The 19,751-nt window shown below is 38.7% G+C and overlaps 1 long non-coding RNA gene across 1 annotated transcript in view; it reads right to left on the bottom strand.

Annotated features, from left to right (window-relative positions):
• Positions 1 to 3,057: 3,057 nt before the first annotated feature.
• Positions 3,058 to 19,751, bottom strand: part of LOC132977128 (uncharacterized) — a 34,646-nt gene continuing 17,952 nt past the window's right edge. The window contains exon 2 of the long non-coding RNA XR_009673766.1: positions 3,058 to 3,303. This is a non-coding gene — a long non-coding RNA (uncharacterized LOC132977128). The remainder of the gene's footprint in view (positions 3,304 to 19,751) is intronic.

The following is a 19,751-nucleotide window of genomic DNA, read 5'->3' as shown; positions in this document are numbered from 1 at the left end:
TTTTTTTTAATCTGCATGTGATCTGGTCTGTAGTGCTAGCTTGTTGTTATGTAGCCCAGCTGCAGTTTAGAGATCAGACTGGAAATCATCTCAAAGATTCAGTTATGTCATTAGACCTGCCATGCCTCTCTGATATTATAATGAGTCTGCTCTGTCTTTGAATACTTGATGAATATTTATACGGTATTTTGGGTGCAGGCCACACAGCTGACATCAAACCAGACTCCTCAAACCTCGTTCTTGTTTGGCCAGTTTCTTACTGTGCTTAGGTTTTGTATTTTCAGCGTTCAACATCCTTTAAGTCCTGTTTCTTGTACTTCAGGTTATTGCAGCATCCTGATTTAAAACTGCCTCAGGCACAAAACTGTGTGCTGAAAGCATTTCACCGTGAATTGTGCCATTATAAGAATTACAGAGTCTATTCAACTCATTGAACGTGGATAACCACTCTATTTAGTCTTTTGGCTTTTATTCTTTGGTATAGAGTCATTTCAGGTTTTTTTTTAATCTTTATCAAACCACAGCTCCTCATCATAAAACCAACTGCACAGTCCTCATCTGAGTCTAACAGACAGAAGAGAGAGTGATGGAGTTCAATGTACATCAATTTTAAAAACTGTTAAACAGAGACATCTCCAACAAAACAGCCTCATTGTTTCATAGCAATATTTTTTCCAATGTTTGGGTGAAGTTGTTACAAAACCTATTACTCAAGCTTTTATATTTGCTATTGTGTGTGTCACCATGAATAAATCTGACAAAACAAAGTTGTTGTATGAAAGCACTATAGTCTTAAGAATGTAGCTGTCCACCTACAGACATGATTACTGCAGCTTTCATCTAATTTTTCCATCAAGCAATTTAAGAACTTACGCTCTCAATAATAACACACATTGCCCTCTTTCCCATCCTGCAAATTAAAATGTTAATAAATATGATTACGAAGACATAAAATTAGCAATCTTTTCATGTTTATCAATCTTATTAACAACATTACATAAATACAAAGTCAGTATTGAAACTGATGTATGACAGCCCATTCATGTGTCACACTGCTATGACATATGTCTCATGATTTGACAACCAGAGCAGTTCAATGACCTCCCGTTAAATTCTATGGATTGGCAGCAGAAATCTATTCTGAATGGAGTTTGGTTATGTAAAGTGGATTATTATTGTTTTCCTTTTTTTTGACAGCAGACATTTTGCTCTGCTTTGTAGAGGCAGTGTGGCATGAGAGAGAAAAGCTGCAAGGAACTAGGACAGTGGGTGTCTGAGTCGACAATTTTAGCCTGCTTTGGTTTGATTTGCCTTTGAGCTTTTTGAAATGTGACAGGGTCGACACATGCATTGACAGAACATAAAGACAAAGGGCTGGAACAAATACAGCAGCCTTTCAGTTCTATAAACAAAGAAAGACATACAGGTACAGTACAGCTCTCCTCTTCATTGTCCAGGCAGGCACTTCCTCAGCCCAGAGAGAGACAAGAGGAAATACAAGATTTCATAAACTAATAAACCTCAGAGGGAAAATCAATATGGTGGCTCGCCCTGCAAAGGCTCCTTCCACAAATTTATAGACCACAGCAACAATCAATGTCCCGAGTTTATAACCTGTAAAGACTTTGAACAGAAGGGATCTGTGAAATGTCAGTTAGCATTAGAGCATGCTCCGAATATTTAGTTAAATTAACAATTAGCGTATCTCAGGCAGAGCCGGGGTATTTCTGTGTGAAGTTTGTGGCTCCAGGCTACAGAGAGCCTCCCTGAGGGCACGGCTCATTATCTGGCTTCACTGTTATGCATGTTTCATTTCTAAACCGAAATGGCTATTCTGTTTATTGCTGCCCTCATGTTTTCCCTCTTTTCCGTCTAATGTCACTTCTCTCTAGTGCTAGCAAAGATTTTGAAACCTATTCTGCAGTGATAGCACATGATTATTTCCCTGTCATGTAATCTTCCTGTTGCTAAGGAAATGCATTTGGCACGGGTTCACAGAGTACTCATTTGAATTGACTGGGATCCACAGTGACCACAGTAATGCTATAAAGACACACTGTAAGGCTTCTGCACAGCCTGATCGTCATTGTAAATTAAAACTTGAGTGGGTAATAACACTAATGGAAAAAAGAGAACTCTATGATATTACATTATCATCAGATATGTTAAATGCATGAGATGTAATAGTACCAAATAATAGCAACATTTTTGTCCCTCCTTAAGTACATATTTTTCATATATTTGTCTAACCTGATCTTTATGACACACAATCCCAACAAGAAGAAGTTCTTGTATTGTTTTTAAGAAGAGTTTAATGTCTCATGGGACAGGCTAGAAACTCAGGTAGGTGGATGATTTTCCACCCACTTCGTGACAGAATCTTTATTAACTCATGCCTGTGATAGATTGTAAGTGTCCCTTGTGCTTTATCATGTCACATGTGCATGCACATGGTTTGCCTATACTGTAAAGTAAGCGGTAAACTCCAGTAAAAATCTGCGAGTGTCCACTTGTCTGGTGCCAAAAAACCCCAAGCAGGCCTCATGCTAAAATAATATTTTAACAGTAGAGATAATCCAGGCTGGTACCAAAAGAAGTTTGGTCTCTGGGGCTCATTTCTTTATCCATGACAACTTTATGGTAGATGCATTTTATCACTCACAAGCCATAAAGATTTGGGGCCAGCTCAATCCTGCTGGCTTTCTGCAAGACATCAACACATTTAATTTAGTCACTGAACTTAAACTGAAGTTTGTGGACGACGCCATCCTTATTGGACTTAAGTCTGGTGGGGATGACTCCAGATATGCATGAGTTCAAACGTAGCCTATAGTTTGAATGTAAGTTCTACCTTACGGCAGAGTTTACACTCTCCTTACAGTTGAGGGGTTGCACCAGCTGAGAAAGTTCCAACTAGGCATATGTTATAACTTAAATGTTACACCTCGCTCTGAGTAGGTGTGAAATGGCTGTTTAGTGGTAAACATCGGCAGTGTGTTCTCCATGATTAAGATTAAGATTAAGAGAAAGATTTATTTTTATTGATCCCTGCAAGGGGAAATTTCTGTTTTTACACTCTGTAGTCATGCAACACACACGTAGGCTGAAGTATATACACACATGCACACAAACAGGATCCTATGGACATGCACTAATGGAGAGATGTCAGAGTGACGGAGCCACCCACAGTGGGCGCTATTGAGCTGGTGGTGAGGGAGGGGGTTTGGTGCCTTGCTCAAGGGCACCTCGGCAGTGCTCAGAAGGTGATCTGGCACCTCTCCAGCTACCAGACCAACTTCAATACTTGGTCCGCACCGGGACTTGAACCGGCAACCCTCCGGTTCCCAATCCAAGTCCCAAGTCCCTACAGACTGAGCTACTGCCGCCCATAGATTACATCCCTCAGAAATGCACCATGACTATGACTTGTACTGCCGCGGTCATTTTCCATGAGCAAATATAATTCCATTAGTCCAACAATATAGTAGCCGAATATTAAATAACCTTGTATTTCAACACTCAATGTCACTTTTTTTCTACATTTTTGTTGCTGTTTGTCAGTTAACGGCTGATATTTGCAGCCAGTATTCTGAGAGATTTTAAGGCGGATGTGGAGCACTGTAATAAACACTGCATAAAAAATGCTTTTCACTGATTGATCTCAAGAAGTGAAAAATGTTAGAAAGCGTAAATAATATTTTGGTTAGTTTGGACGTTTCTACCAGTAAAGATGAATATTACGTCTCCCTGGTACAACCAAACAATGACACAACTTAAGTTAGAGCATATCTAGTTGTAACATTTAGTGTGAACTACACCATCATTTAGCACAGAACAAGATAAAGCATAGCTGGTGCAATAGGGCACATGTCCTCAAGTGGGAGCATAACATCAGCTCCCTCATCAAGAAGGCTCAGGAGAGAATGTACATCCTGCAGCAGCTGGAGAAATTGAAAAAACCTGTCAAAGGCGATGATGGTTTTTATGATTTACTGTTACACTGCAAACTGTGTGTCCACTTTTATACTGCAAGACCTCAAACATGCACATGTCTGAACAACTATACAACAATTTTTGTGTTTTATATTGTGTTATAGCCATTATCTTATTCTCTATAAGTTCTTGACATGTAGGAGTACTGCTTTTTTTATAGCCTTTTTCCTCTTTATTCTTCTTCTATGTTAATTGTTTTTGCACCAAACACCAAGTCAAATCTCTTGTTTGTTGAGACTGTTCTTAGTAATAAACCTGATTTCTGAAGACCACAGCTGGTTTTGTGTCATTATTAGGACGTTTTCAACAATGGCCAATAGGGAAGCAAGCTGACTGAAGCAGGAAGCACAAAAAACTTTACCATGGCAACAACAGCAAACGCGAAGTAAATGTTAGATGCATGTCAAAAATTCAGGACCAACTTGTTGATTTGTATCAACAACACAAGTGTTCATACAACATGTCCTGTAAAACAAACCACAACACAACTGAGAAGGAAAGGAGTTGGACCCTAATTACCAGACAAACTCTAGAGGGAAAGCTCAGCCGTTAATCAATAATTCTCCTTTATAATTTTGTCTGTAGGGTCACAGACAACTTCAAGCCAACGGCAGTTTACTGTTCAGTTTTGCTTACCATTAGACAGCTGTTAAATAATGAACAACTGCCGTCCAACTCTAGAGGTTCAAGTGAATATTCCAGTATTAAGTATTTACACCTTGCTTCAAACCGCATTTAAATGTTGAAAGTGTAAGACTCTGACTGATATTGCAGGTTGTTTTATGGTAATTAAATTGGACGTTCTATTAGCCTTATATCACAGTCCTTTATTTATTCTAATTAATGTCAGGATGTTTCACATTAGTAATTAAGTATGTATTGTTATCTTTAATGTTGATTCTATAATCCTCCCTAATGTCTCATTAAACCAACCTCATTTGTTTTGTTTTTTAGAAAAGAGATCAGGCCGTTGCTTGTTAGTGGGTCCATGTGTGGGTGTGTGTACACAGTATTTTTCTGTGGCTACATCCAGACACAACTTGAACCACATCGCACTCACAAGATCTGCTTATCCATTCCCTGTCTCCAGATTGGTCTTGATCACAATGAATCCGTAGGAGTTGCAGAAAGAAACAGATCCATGCATGTGTTTTTGTCTTTGTCCTTACTGTTGGAAGGGAGTAGTTTAAGAAAATAAAATCAGGTTATCAGCAGACGCTAGGCAAGTCTCTAAGCTGAAAGTGCATCAACAGAAGCATGATTAAATTCAATGTAACATAGTTTTATCAATCTGGAAAGATACCCCTATCCATTGGCTAATTATCACAGGATAATCAGATCGCTGCCAAAACAGAATTAATTATTGCACAGCCAGAGGACTATCAATCTAATTATTAAATAACAAATTAGACTTACAAAAAACTTGACCTCCTCCTTCAGTTACTTTGTGTTGTGGGTCTTTCAAACAGTTTGAAAAGTTGTCAAGTTGACTGTAGGCTATTTTGCTCCATGGAAAATAAACCTGTAGTTCTGAATCCATCCAATGATTTAAACCATAGATTGTAATTATTATATTATATATATAATACATATTATACTACATTATATTATATAACTGCACTCTGCATTACTGTGGTACAACACTGCCTCTCTTCTCTGCTGTTTTAAATTACTTGCTTCTATTTATCATACCAAGTCACTTTAATCACTTGTCACTTTATCTTGTCATTCTCTGCAAATACTGTCTCAATTCCCCCCAGTTAACTTCATCATTCATTTTGTACTTATCATATAACCCCTGTTTTTATTTTTATTTATCTTATCTATTCTGTTTAATGTGTATTTTCGAGCTTTCTTGTCTGTGCTGCTGTAACGCCCGAATTTCCCCTCTGGGGATCAATAAAGTATTATCCTATCCTATCCTATCCTAAATATTACAGTAATGGTCGAAGTGAGTGACCTCTTCAATCTGTTACGCCAGGGAGCTCTGGAGGCTCATCGGCAGCAACCGATGGAAATCCTGTCTCAGTCTAACTTTCAGTCAACATAATGACAGGCTGAGAGCTGGAGCTGAGGCGGGTTTAAAGCCTCTTGAGAAACAGTTACAATGTGCCCAGCTGTCAATCATGTCAGCTACGCGTTATAACCCCCCCCCCATACAGTGTGTATCCATGAGGACAGTAACTGATCAGACCAATATCGTTTTTCATACCAGTCTGTAAACATGTTGTTTTCTGCTGTTTTTGAATGTGGTGTGTATGTGACTTTCGGGGCTCTTGGAGTCAGTCTCAAGCAGACACAGGATGAAATGCAGCATTTTGCACTTGGCCACATTTCCTTCATTTTTCAACACTGGAGGTTGCCGCTTGTTTCAAACTCGATACATTTTTGAGACCTGACAATTATGAAACATTTCTGTTTCCTCACTTATAGGTGTTGGCACATGCCTGTATTACCTCTAAATGTAGCCCTCTAATACTTTTAGTCCTGTAATATTCACATAGAATATTAATATTGTTACCAAGCAACATTGGTTTAGCAGCGTTTGTCTGTAGAGTCTGCGGTCTTCAGTTTCTAAAATATAATTACATTGGGTTTATGTGCATTAGATGGCAGTTTAAATGTTGTTTAAATGTCAAAATTACTGTCTTAGCCTTCTACCAAAGTTCACGCTGACCAAATATCAACACAGATTAGAAAACTGTTTGAAACCAAAATGTGGACGAACTTGTCAATGTAATTGTCTGTTTGGAGCCCAGCATACAGTCACCTAAAATAAGAATCACTGTGTTGGTCACCTTATGAGCCTTTTACATCTGCCCTGTAAGAAAGCCTTGTTCCTACGGTAACCCAGAATGGATAACCCAAACACTGACTCTAAAGCAGTTCTTTCAGGTGTTTTTTTTTTCTTTGTGGCCACTATAGGCTCTTCTTCACGCTTGGAGGGGCAGGCTGCAACCTCATCGACTATGCACTAAATGGTACACACAGGTCCAATAGGCTGCTAGAATGGATCTAATCCATGCTAGTTGAGGCAATGCCATTATTCATCTGTTCCTTCTATTGTGCAATCCATTTTTGGTTATTAGGAACCTTTGCACGCTTTGAAAACTAATTCTGAAACACATGTGAAGCTGCTTCTTACATCCTGTTTGCGTGCTATGTGTGCATTCTATTAACTTGGTTACATGGACAAGTTAAAGCATGCTCCAGCTAAATGGCATTAATCCACACACTGGAGAGAGAGAGAGAGAGAGAGAGCGAGAGAGAGAGAGAGAGAGAGAGAGAGAGAGAGACAGTCCCTGTTTCTCTTAAAGATATAAAAAAAGGAAATATTTAGTCTATTAGAGTCTTTTGCTACTACTAAAATAATGTAAACAAACACATTAAAATAAAAGGCCAAGTTCTTTTGCAATTAAAAAAATAGTTTGTGCCAGCTAGCTTCAGCGGTCTACAGGTGCAAATGCCCAAATAGTGTCAAATTTAAAAAGCATGGAAAATAGAAAATCACATGGAAAGTCCAGAAACAAAAGCAATGCCGGAAAAGTGCAGCAAAATGTTCTGAAAAAAACAAACAAACACATACTGTACATTTACAGCAAACAGTGCAAATACATAAACAATGCTAAATTCAAAAACAAAAGAAAAAGAAAAACTGTTTCTCTTAATGGAAATTGGGCATCATATTGCTTCAGAACTTGTCAGCCATTGAAGGTAGGGAATAGGAACAAGCTTATTAGTGTGAAGGGAAGAGATCACGACCATCCCTATGGCCAGGAGAATGACACAGATCATCTCATGAAGCCAACAAGCCTCTGTTTACCGTTCTGTTGGTCTGGACTGATTAGTTTGAGATAGGTAGATAAAAGCATGGCCTCTGGCAGATTGTATCATTGTTAATGGGTTTAGCAGCACAAAATTATCAGCCACCAGAGACGTGATGTCATTATGGGTTTAGTGGCAGAGGAGACTTTCTCTCAAATCTCCATCAACAGGGGATACTGGTGCCTAAATTGATTCTCTGCAGAAGACAGAGCTTACAGGTCTGCCACAATGTTTTTGGCAGCACTATGGTGTACTAGGGTTCCGACCAGACTGTGCTCAGTTTGTGCGAGCAGGAGGAGTGAAGACAGATTATCTGTGAATCAATGAGAAGGGCTCAGTGGAGGAATGACCTGTTTATACAAGTTAATGACTCCCTGAGCTGTGGCAAAGCATGTAATGGTTCCTCCTAATGTTTTCTCACATCGTTTAAACTCCCTTTCTCCCTCCTTTTGGCAGCCTCTTACACACGTTCTCTCTCAAAGGAATCTTTTATCTCAGGCATTATCACCATTGCTTCTCTAAGTCCTGTTTACTGGCCCTGGTATTATTGCCTTAAAGGTGCAGTGTGTACGATCTTAGGATCTAGAGTCAGTGTAATTTGCAGAAATGGAATATTTATAAGTCTGTTTTTATCAGCTCATATTCACTTGAAATTAGAATCATTTTTGGTAACCTCAGAATGAGCTTTTTTATTCTTAGGGGGAGCAGGTCTCCAGAGAGTCTACCATGTAGCATGCCATGTTCCTCCATTTTGCCCAGAATGGAAAAACTAAACTCTGCAGAAGTTTGTTCATGTTTTTTTCTGACTTTTGTGGCAGTCTGCAATCTCATGGATGATGCACAAAATTGAACACACTGGTGTTTAAGGCAAGGCTATTGTCATTGGTTTCATTTGACAGTGTAGGCCTGCAAATCAATTTGTAAGTGTGCGTTTTTGGCTACATCATATGCAGAATAATCTATTAGACAAAAAAACTGGGTGCAGAAGAGTCATGGATAAACAAGCCTCTATAAATCTGGCTCTTATACAGACGTAATTTGCTCCATCTTGAAATAAAGGGGTATGTGCCATGATGATTATGCCATTCCTACTGAATGTTTCACTGATTTGCACAGGAGAGTTCAGATGATGCAGCTGAACATGGAAAAAAAGAATGCACCTACTGCTGTATTATTATCTTTTCGTTGAATATTTCCATGCCGTACAAGTATTCCATGATGATAATGAGAGTGTGCAGATGTAAATGAAGCATGAGGAGAACTTAATGGAATGGCAAGCCGTGGTGTCAGATCTAGAAGGTTTCAATAGAGATGGTGGAATGAATTATTCAGACATGAAGCATCTTCTAAGCACACTGAAGGCATGAGCCTCAACTGAGACATCAGATTGTTCTATCTGATGAGAAATATTTTGTTGCTGTGAAAAAGATGCCTTTTGAATTGTGAACAACAAGGAGACAAGAGGTCTTTGTATATCATTAGCATAAAACAAGATTTTATTTTGCCATGAAATGTATTTAGAATTCTTCCTCTCTGGTTTGCAGCTGTTGAAATTTGAGGAATGAATGAAATACTTATTTTCTGTATAATAAACAAACTGTGTTTACAGTCATGTTATTAAAGTAGGTAATAACATGACTCAATTATCTTTATATGATGCCAGACGTCAAAATGATGGATTGTTGGAGCCTTTTCTTCCCGGAGGAGAGACACAGTTGGATCGTTTGTCATGGCTATTTGCATCTTAACAGGTTCCACCGCCCTGATGACTAACACTGTTTTCATCTGATAACATTGTGCTTCCCAGCGACACTCCAAACATGCTATTTCTTAATTAGCTGACTTCTGTGTTGCTAAGCAATCTCAACAGTACCAGCAGATACAAGCCACAAAATAATCATATTTAATTGAGGAATCTGCTTCAGTCATAGATGTTTTTTTTTGTTTTCTGCTATAGGATATGTCAGCTTTTCCTCCAAGTTATCTGAAGCATGCAGGCTGAAAACGCATTTATTCTCTGCTCGGGAATGTATTGCTGTAAATGCTTTGTAACATTTAGACTAAAATAGGAAAGCCATTTATAACATTGTGGTGATAACAGTCCCAATGAGACCGATTTACTGTATCGCTCAAGTCCACATGGAGTATTTATGTGTGGATGGAGTAGATTTGCACCCTGATGGAATTTGTGGATTCATCAGGTTTTCACGCTCTCTTGGGATTTGTTCGAGTTAAAACCAGGTAGTCCACCTAAGCCCAGGCCATTCCCTGCGGTTCTGCACCAGGGACACTAAAATGCAACACTTGGTGAGCGGAATAGTGATCAATCCCTCCACCTCAGAATGGAAACAGACAGTCATAACCAGAGACATGAGAGCTGTAGAGGTACTTGCCACACTGTTACCACGGCAACAGGCGGTGGAGGGGGGGGGGGGGGGGGGGGGCTGGTGGTGATTTGGTGCAATGGTTCAGCTCAGTTGGTTGTTCAGCTCCTTAGAGACACATGGGAAGTGGTTCTCTGGTTTTTCAATCTACCTCAATCTGGTGGAGGCTGGGAAGATTTACTGGACTGTAGATCCGACAAAGAAGCCTGGGATAATCAGAAGAAGCCTGAAGAAAGAAAAAAACATGTGTGATTCAATCACATAATACCCGGATCTTAATTCAATAGCATTGCAATATTATTCATTTTTGTTTCACATATCTTGTGCCTGTTGTTCCCACATTTGGTGGAAGGCAGGCGTTAAAAACAGATTTGCAATACACAATCCACAACAACATTTATAATTAAATGTATCCTTTAATGTATGAAAACATATTTATATTGGCACTACTGCATCCACCACACGGTGATGAGACAATAAAATATGTATAACTTGCATGTAGTTGTACGTTTTTCTAATTGCATTGTCAGTTGTCATGTCTGGAGTATTCAGCCATAAAGCTTGTGTTGTGGCCCTCAACATTCTGACCCCATGGGACATAAGTGCAGCACACACACACACACACACACACACACACACACACACACACACACACACACACACACACACACACACACACACACACACACACACACACACACACACACACACACACACACACACACACACATCATCCTTACAGATTCCATCCATTAAAGCACAACTGATTTAGTATAGCTGACTGTCCCTAGGTATGTTCAATATAACATGAGTCCAGAAAACATACATAATGCAGAACACATAATACACACATTAACACAAATAGATGAATGAGGGTTGTGCACACGCAAACACACAACAGTGAACCTGCTCTGCTCCCATGAGCCTCCTTACAGAGCCCATCACCAGAATGCAGACTCACAGAGAGGAACTGCACCCAGGATGAGGAAATCACTCAAAGATAATCAATCGGAGGCATGCAAAACATTTCAACATGATTATGTTTTTTCACAAGTAGCCATGCTCAAGAGTAACCAGTGCTACCCACATCATGTGTTTATGTATGTACGTTTTTGTGCTTTGGCAGTTTTATGTCGGACAAATCAGATTAATCATATTATTGGATGTTAACAAGATGGAATAACATTCAACAAAAAATGTGTTTCCTTAGATAGTATTGTTAAGGAAGCTTGCATCATTCCTTGATTGATTCAACAAAGAATAATCTTCTGATAACCGCCCAATCGTTCTCATGTTATTGCTAATTATTTTTGATATAATTTGTATTTTACAAATATGGAGCACCTGGGAGTCTGCAACAGATTATGTTGCACTAATTTTGTTATTTGCGAATGACTCAGATAGCAATAACGATTAGCAAAGCAACAAAAATTCCCAAGTGCCTCTAGCAGGATGAAACGGGGATCGACCAAGCGTTGCCAAATGGTGCCATCATTTCAAATGTAAATTGCATTTCACGTCTCCACATAAAGAAACTCTATTTCTCTGGAGCTATCAAGGAGCATCAGGAATTACAAATGTGTTTGTTAATATACATGAACATACTTTTGCAAAGTACATTCTATAATCAGCAGCTGTTTGATGAAACCCAAGGTACAGGTCTTACACAGTGTTGGTATGCAGCAGTTATAGTGCAGGTGATTACAGAGATATATTGTAGACTTGGAGGAAGAGATCTATTAAAAGACTGAGTTGCCTGGCGTCAATCCCAGTCTTATTTCTGTATTCTGAGGCTTACAGGATTGTATGTTTCTGTACTCTGGGCTTTTAAGGGTAGTAAATCAAACACCCTGAATACGTTGACTTTTTAGGGTAAAAGACTGATCAGCACAGGGGTCAACAATTTGAATTCAAACTGAGTCCTGATTTCGTAAGTATGCCAATTTAATTCATCACTGCCCACTGAAGTCATTGTTTGATCCTCCACTGGAAACTGTGTGTATTTCTTTTTCGCCTTACCAAAGTCTTTTTATAGGAGCGGGCCTCCCTCGAGCGTCGGCAGGTTTAGCAGGTGTTAACCTCTCTCTGGGAGGCCCCCTCCTGAGGCAACACACAGCCTAGCAGAGCAACACTTCTTATTCCCTGAGCAGCTTGCACTCTGCCAATCACACACAGGTGGAGATGATGGACAGGCGGGTGAGTCTCCCTCTGTCTCAAAGTAATATTACTTTCTGCTTCTTTTCAGCAAGAAAAAAAAAAGAAAAGAAAAACGGCACTGTCTTCTGATTGAACTCTTAAGGCGGCTCCTCCACCACTTTTTATCTGTTTAACTCCTGGTTATGTTTTTATTGTCTTTCTTGTGTGCTACAGCTCTATTGATTACCTCTGCTAATCATTCAATAAAACATCTGCAATCTCTACCACCACTATGTGAATAGTCCTCAGTGGTAGTTCCATCCAAGTTTCAAACAGGATAATGTTTGTCATCATGCCTCAAGGATGTTGTTTCATTCACATTTTGCACTTGCACAGTAATTGCTATTTCTACAAAAGATAGGCCTCCTTGTGGCTCTTGGGGGAACACTTTCCTTGGAGGTCTCTTGTTACCGTGCTGCAGCTGTAGATTGTATCGATCTTGTTATCCAAACCAAAAGCTTGATTTACCTCGATGGTCTCTCCCATGATTCCTGTTGGTATTTTGTACTCCTCCTGGGATATGGTTTATTCAGAAGACTATTGTGTACTGTGCGTTATTTTGAAAATACTCATGCTGTTTGGTTTTCCATTTTACAATGTTTGTTTGTAATAGTTTAAACTTCAAATGCATGTTTTTACCTGTATTGATTTTTTTCAGGCAAGTGCAGTAACTATAACTAATGATTGTGTGAGGAGAATTCTTACCTCAGGCCACAGAACACCTATTTTTGGAACTTGCAGGAAAAACAACGACAATAATAAAGTGGCATGATATTTGCTTTGGGAGCTTGAGAGCATGAGATGGAGCTTGAAATCACGTCTCATTCCAAATAAAGTATGATGCCACTGGTGTGTTACATGCTGTAAATAAATAAAAACAGCATAGCCGTACAGATGTGGTTTGGATCTCATTTCACGGCCTTATTAAATGTGAAATATGTAAAAAGAAATACCAGAAGTCCAGCTGCCATGGGAGTTCATTTTCATTTTCTTCTCTTCCTGTATATCTTCTCTGTTGATCCAGTCAGATATTTATGATTCCTTGGGCTCCATGTCCATGCAGAAGAGAGACCCACACAGATGACCTGATGCTCCACACTCAACCTACTTGAAGTCAAAAGGACTCCATGATAAAAATATAAGAGGGCATCAATTTTGTGCGTCAGTTGCAGTTAATGGAATATAAAAAGCAGGATGGGAGGAGAGTAATATCTAATATCTTATTCTATCTAATCCAATTCTCTGTGGTTACAGAGAACATAGCATGTGCCTCTGGTTATTTTTAGCTTCTTTCACACTTTATTTTGCATTCAGGCGTGCAGAGAAGATTGTGGCCAAGCTTCCATTTTACTTAAAACTGAACCTTTTACAGTAGATGCTTTCATGGCTGATTTAACAAGCTATTTTTTAATTAGTAGATGTTTGGTGCTGTTAGTATCTCCAGATCAGATGATTGGATTTTCTTTTTCTGCAATTTGTTGCACACTGCGGAATAGGTCGGCGATTTGAATGCATAATGGCAAAGAGTCGTGAAAGTTGTGTAAAATGGTTCATTGGTGTGGTAGCTGCTGCTTTGACAACTTTTGGCCTGTTTGACAACTCTGCATTTTCCATGTACCATTAGAGGCCTGTGGGCTGTGCTGCTTCTATAGCAGCGGGTGTCATACTATGTTGTCTGCATCATTAATCTGTACCCTCGTGTCTTGTGGTGAAAGTTTTTAATATATCTGAAAACATTAAATGGTCTTACACTTTTCTATTTTTTCTGATCAATATAATTATCATTTACACCTTGGTGTCGTGATTCAGATTCAGAAAAACTGAACGCATGCAGTGGCAATTCTAGAGTCGATTGGTACCCTAGGCAAAATAAATTGGGGGCCCTCCAACCACAACTATGTCTGCCAGTGTTTTGATGCTTTTCATCTTTCTTTTTTCACACACAGAGATAATTTCGCTTCATTTTCCTTCAGTGGTTTAATTGTAATGAAGGGATAATACATGATATTCTAAACAGGGCAACAAGAGTGAGTGCTGTCAAATGGTGCCCAGTTAGGGAGGTTTCCTACTGTCATTGCAACATTTGCACATTTTGAGTTTTAAGTTTGTCAGCCTTGGGGGGCCCCAAGCAGTTGCCTCCCTTGCCTGTTGACAAGCAGCACTATGAGACGATATTGTAAAAACATCAGACCAGTCTGACTGCTAATAGCTGTTTACTTTTCTCCCCTTTATTTTCTTAACACTGTACTTGAAATACTTGCGAATTGTTTCCACATACTCATTCACTATACTAGTACCAGTATAAATCTTAACACCTGAAAATTCGACTCTATGGGCTCAGCTAGAGGACAGTTCAATCCCTCGACCTCTGGAGCAGAAAACAACAAAGAATTGCCAAAAAGCATTAAGCGTAATATTAATAAAGAATGCCGACCTTTTAAGTCCTTTATAAGAACTTAAACTAACAGGAAATGTTAACCTAAAAAAGCCAAAGCCAATACATTCAATAAGAAATGAGGCATAAACGGGACGAATGCTTAAATGCTGACCCACAGTAGTTTGTCTATGCAGACAGTAGAGGTTAAAGCGAGGCCTGTTTCTGATTTCAGAGGCTAAAAGATGATATCTGCTAATTTGATGGATGTTGTCAATTTGAAAGAATGCCCATTTTTGCCATTAAGATTAGCAAGGTAAGAGAAAGGACCCTGGGACGTACAGACACTATTGCATTTGTAAATAAAAATGTTCCTGGTGGCCACAGGGTGCTAAAATGATCCTCTAACATTGTGTTCTTGCCTTTACAAGATAGTTGGATAATTAGTAAATAACAGTTGGCTGCCTGCTGGAAGAAGCTGAGCTCAGCAAAATATTTCTGTCTTTTTATGTCTGCAGGCCTAGTACAGTAAGATGGACCAGCAAAGCACAGAGTTTTTACCTTAGCTCAGCAACAAAGTCACTGTATACTTAGGTCATACCTGTGGGCGAAGTGCAACTTTATATTTCAACATTGATGGTGCAAGGCTTCTATTCTAAAAGACAGTGATTGCTTCACACTGACCAGCTTGTTTTAAGCAAGATACTTCAGCTCCAAAGCTGTTCAAATCAAGCCCAGAATGACCTCTTTGTCAAACTCACATGGGAATAGAATCATGCAAAGAATGATTTATGTCAAATCAGAAGTGTGATGGAATTTCTGTATCTCTTTAGATGTCAGAGCTGATAGGGTTGAGCTGTGACTAGGCGAACCAAGGTCGCGGAGTGTCTGCTCCCAATTGTCTTGGACTCCACATTCAAGTTTTACGTAGAATAGATCGAGTAACATGGCCCTGACTTTAACATTATCTTTAGGATAAATACAAAGCCTATATATGGGACAGTCTGACAGAACTTGGCTTGGCAAGACATTGAATCACACTTGTGCTGTTCATGTCATTTCTTCTCAGGAGTCTTATATAAACTTCTTTAACTTAAGCCATCTGAGTCTTCTGAATCTTTCTTGTGTGAAGTCAAGTTTCTACAAATTTCCTCAACAAGAAGCAATAAATAAAAACTGTGTCACACTTTATTTAATTATTAATAAATATGAATTAAATTAAAAATCATTTAAGATCCTGAAAGAATCTTTCTTTTCTCTCTAAGGCTTAAAGCTCCTGTGAGGAGTTTATAGCTTGTTATGATTCAGACTGAAATTGATTCTGATGCCTCTGTACGACCTATAAAGCACACGAGAGCATCTGCAACAAGATTGATTGTTTCTGTATAGTTATTATTAATGCCTAAAACAGCTGGGGTAGGTGCATGCTGTCGAAGAAGTCTTTGTATTTGTTTTTCAAGTCAAACATTCCTGAATAATGTTGAAAGACATCAGGATGAGATTTTCCATCAGAAAACACGACCTACACATACACGTACATTACAAGACAAGATCAGCAGTGAGATAAGAGGAATGGCTTAATCCACAGGGAATGCCAACATAGACACAAACCAAAACTTCCCCACGGGAGCTTTAAAGTAATAGATCAAATCATTGAGTTTATCAGTGAAATAATTAGAGTTGCTCGCTAACATAGAACAATTGGGGCTATATGCCGGCTTTTGCTGAAATGTGACTAAATTAATGTTTGAGCTTTTGCAGAACATCTTGTGTGAGCTGTTGGGAAAGAGACAATGATGTGGTTCAAACTGTGAGAAATAGAAATGTTTTGACATCCAATCCAGTTTAGGTTTCAAAAGTATGCTATATATTTATGGCAGAGGATTAGGGCCACTGACAAAAAAAAATTCGGTTCTGACCCAGAAAAAGTTAAAATTCTGAGATCAAAGTCTGAATTCTAAGAAAAAGTCAACATTTTGAGATTAAGGTCCAAATTCTGAGATATAAATCAGAATAAGAAAAATAAAAATCAGAACCCAATTGTTTTTTTTCAGTGGCCCTAATCCTGTTCCGTGTATATTGTATATGAAACTCAATGTTTTAATTAACCCATCTTCACTTCACTTTTACATAATAATTATACTTTCTTTGTATAGCACTTATCAATAAAAAAGTGCTTTAACCTCCTCACTATCTTTGAAATAAAAATGATTAAATGAATCAAGAAACATTTAATGAAAGGTCTATGGTACAGTCTGTAGATGCTATAGATTTTAAACTAGAATTGGATTCGGCGACTAGGACTCTTTTTTACCCTCTGTTTTAAGTTAAGAAATCGGTATCTTTGTCCAACAGCATCTTGTTATTTTCTATCCCTGTTGATTCAGCATTTTGGTTGCAATTTTTCAATTGCAGCTAGCCATGCCCTAAATCATTCCTTGTTCTACTGTTCTTTTTACTCTTACTGGCTATGAGACAGAATATAATACAGGTTAAAGGCATTCTTGTATTGGCTTAACTTTTGAATATGGAGAATAAATCCACTTCTTATACTGGAGTCTAATAGCATTTTATGTTTTCAAATACTTGGCTAGTGAATCTAATTCTGCTTCATAATACTGCAATGATGACACCTGCATATGTACCTGTTTGTTTTCATCTGTGTCATACGTTATTTTGAATTAGCTTACCTTTACCTCACCTGCCCACCAGGCCCCACTAGTGCATGTCCTGTTCCTGCACACCTGCTTCCCTTTGACTGATTCCCCTTGTGACTCCTCTTCCTTCCTGTGCAGCTGTTCCCAATCGGCTCATTATAATACCTGTAACTGTTCAGCATACAGGATACTCTTTCCACGGGGACTTGTCACATTATCTAAGCTGTTTTTGTGGTTGAGACTTTCTAATTACCTTTCATGTTATCTGCTTATGTGATCAAATGTCGCCTGTGTTCTGTTTTTTCTTTCTTTCTGCTTTTACTGAGTTATGTATTCTGGTCCTGCCCCTCCCCACATTAAGTGTTGAACTGAAGCTGCTTTCACACATGCATAGTCTGCCTCAGATGCATAGAACACAACCGTGCTATGTCAGAGATGGACTCTAACGTGACTCTACTGACTGAGTAGCGGAAGTATAATGTACCAATACCACAATCCTGAGGTTTTAAAGAGGGCCGTGATTAACCCTCTTTGTCCACATTCCATTCGAACATCTTTTGGTCAATAATAACAAGAGAGCACGTGTAATCAACAGAGGTGGGGGACTTAAGTCAGACTCGAGTCGCAAATTTGAGGACTTGAGACTTGCTTGACTGACAGTGATAAAAGACTTGACTTGACTTAGACTTTGCCTTGTTGACTTGAGCCTTGACTTGGACTTGAGACAGATGACTTGAAAATACTTTTATTTTGCATTTATCGAGAAGCGAGGAGGGTTCTTTTTTCTTTTCTTTTTGGTGGGGGGGGGGCATGATTGGGTGATAAAGTTCCATGTGGAGTGTGGACGCAGCAGAGGCCAGGCCAATGCAAGAGCCACTGAGGCAGAGCTACACTATGGAGGGTGCTCCAAAAATAATAACATTTGGATTCAAGGATTATGTCGTTGATGATGTTAGTAAGAAGAGAACAGCTGTGTGCAAGGTTCGCACTTCGAAGATCAGTGACACGACCACCACGGCACTTAACCTCATCCCCCACTACAAAACCCAGAAAGATAGTTACGTGCATGTTGTGATGATATAAAGTAGGCTATGTTATGTTTTGGGTAGTATTTTAATGTGAAGCCATAGAAGAAATATGCTATAGAATACATTTTCCAGATGTTGATATAGATTGTCATACAAATAAGAAATAAGAAAAAAATATTTTTGGTAATTAAAATAACTGGAGCTTATACATTGAGTGTGCAGTATTTCTTCTCATTTGAATCGTCTGTCAGTTCCAGCACCTCATAAAGACTGTGGTGTGTGTTCACCTACTCTCTTATTAATATAGATTGTCATAACATGGTCACTTGTTTATGCTAATAACCCAGTTATGTGTTATAATTGTTGATATTCAGTATTTAACACCTAAGTGCATTTTGTGACTCTTGTTTTTGCTTGTGTTAATCAGACTTGTTTCTCTAAGCGGTGTGCAAGACCAGCCCTCCAACCACAGATCAGCAGGACGTTCGGGACCAAATGACAATGGCACAGCCAGAGAGTCGGTCTGGGCTTTTCTCAGCATACCGCAAAAAAACAGAGGAGAGAGTCATGTTCCAGTCCCCGAATTCAGCTGAATCACTTTTTGGACATTTGTGATGCACAGAGCTGTTTGTGCATGTGTGTGTATTTAAAATGTGTGTGTAGCATGTTGAATAACAAAATGTTGAAATAGAATTTCCCCTTTTGGATTAATAAAGTATATCTTCTTCTTAAATGAATTTTAATAATATTTGTAACTTCAATTTGAAACCCAAAAATTTCAGATGTCAGATTACTAATCAACATACGCACATACTGTATGAGAAACAGATGAGTATCTGTACCGCCAAATATAACGCATTTCAAATATGAAAATATCTTAAAGGCCATAATTCTTCTACTTATGTTAATTTTGTTACTCAGCTTTATTTCTAGTCTATTTGAGGCACTGTTTCTTTGCTTAACCCTCATATACGCTTTTATCTTACTACACACACACGTAAGTGTGTTTGATATTTGTCACCTTTATATTTAATGCTCCTTTGTGCTACTGATATTCAGTGCTGTAATTTCAGAGCAATATGACTTAATGATTCAGGCCTGCAATCTGTAAAACAAAAAATATTTTCACTTTTTTTTCTCGTCCATTTTGTTGTTGTTAAATGTCAACTTGGAGCGCTGCTGACAGCCATGGATGATAAATGTTCAGCACACAAATCCCAGTCTGAGGAACCTCTGCTGTCTTTATGTTACATGTCTCTGTGTATAGCCTGAGTGTATTTTTTCCCTCTTAGTT

Source organism: Labrus mixtus, chromosome 1, assembly GCF_963584025.1.
Source record: "Labrus mixtus chromosome 1, fLabMix1.1, whole genome shotgun sequence".
Taxonomy (NCBI): domain Eukaryota; kingdom Metazoa; phylum Chordata; class Actinopteri; order Labriformes; family Labridae; genus Labrus; species Labrus mixtus.
This window is presented reverse-complemented; position numbering and strand designations above follow the sequence as displayed.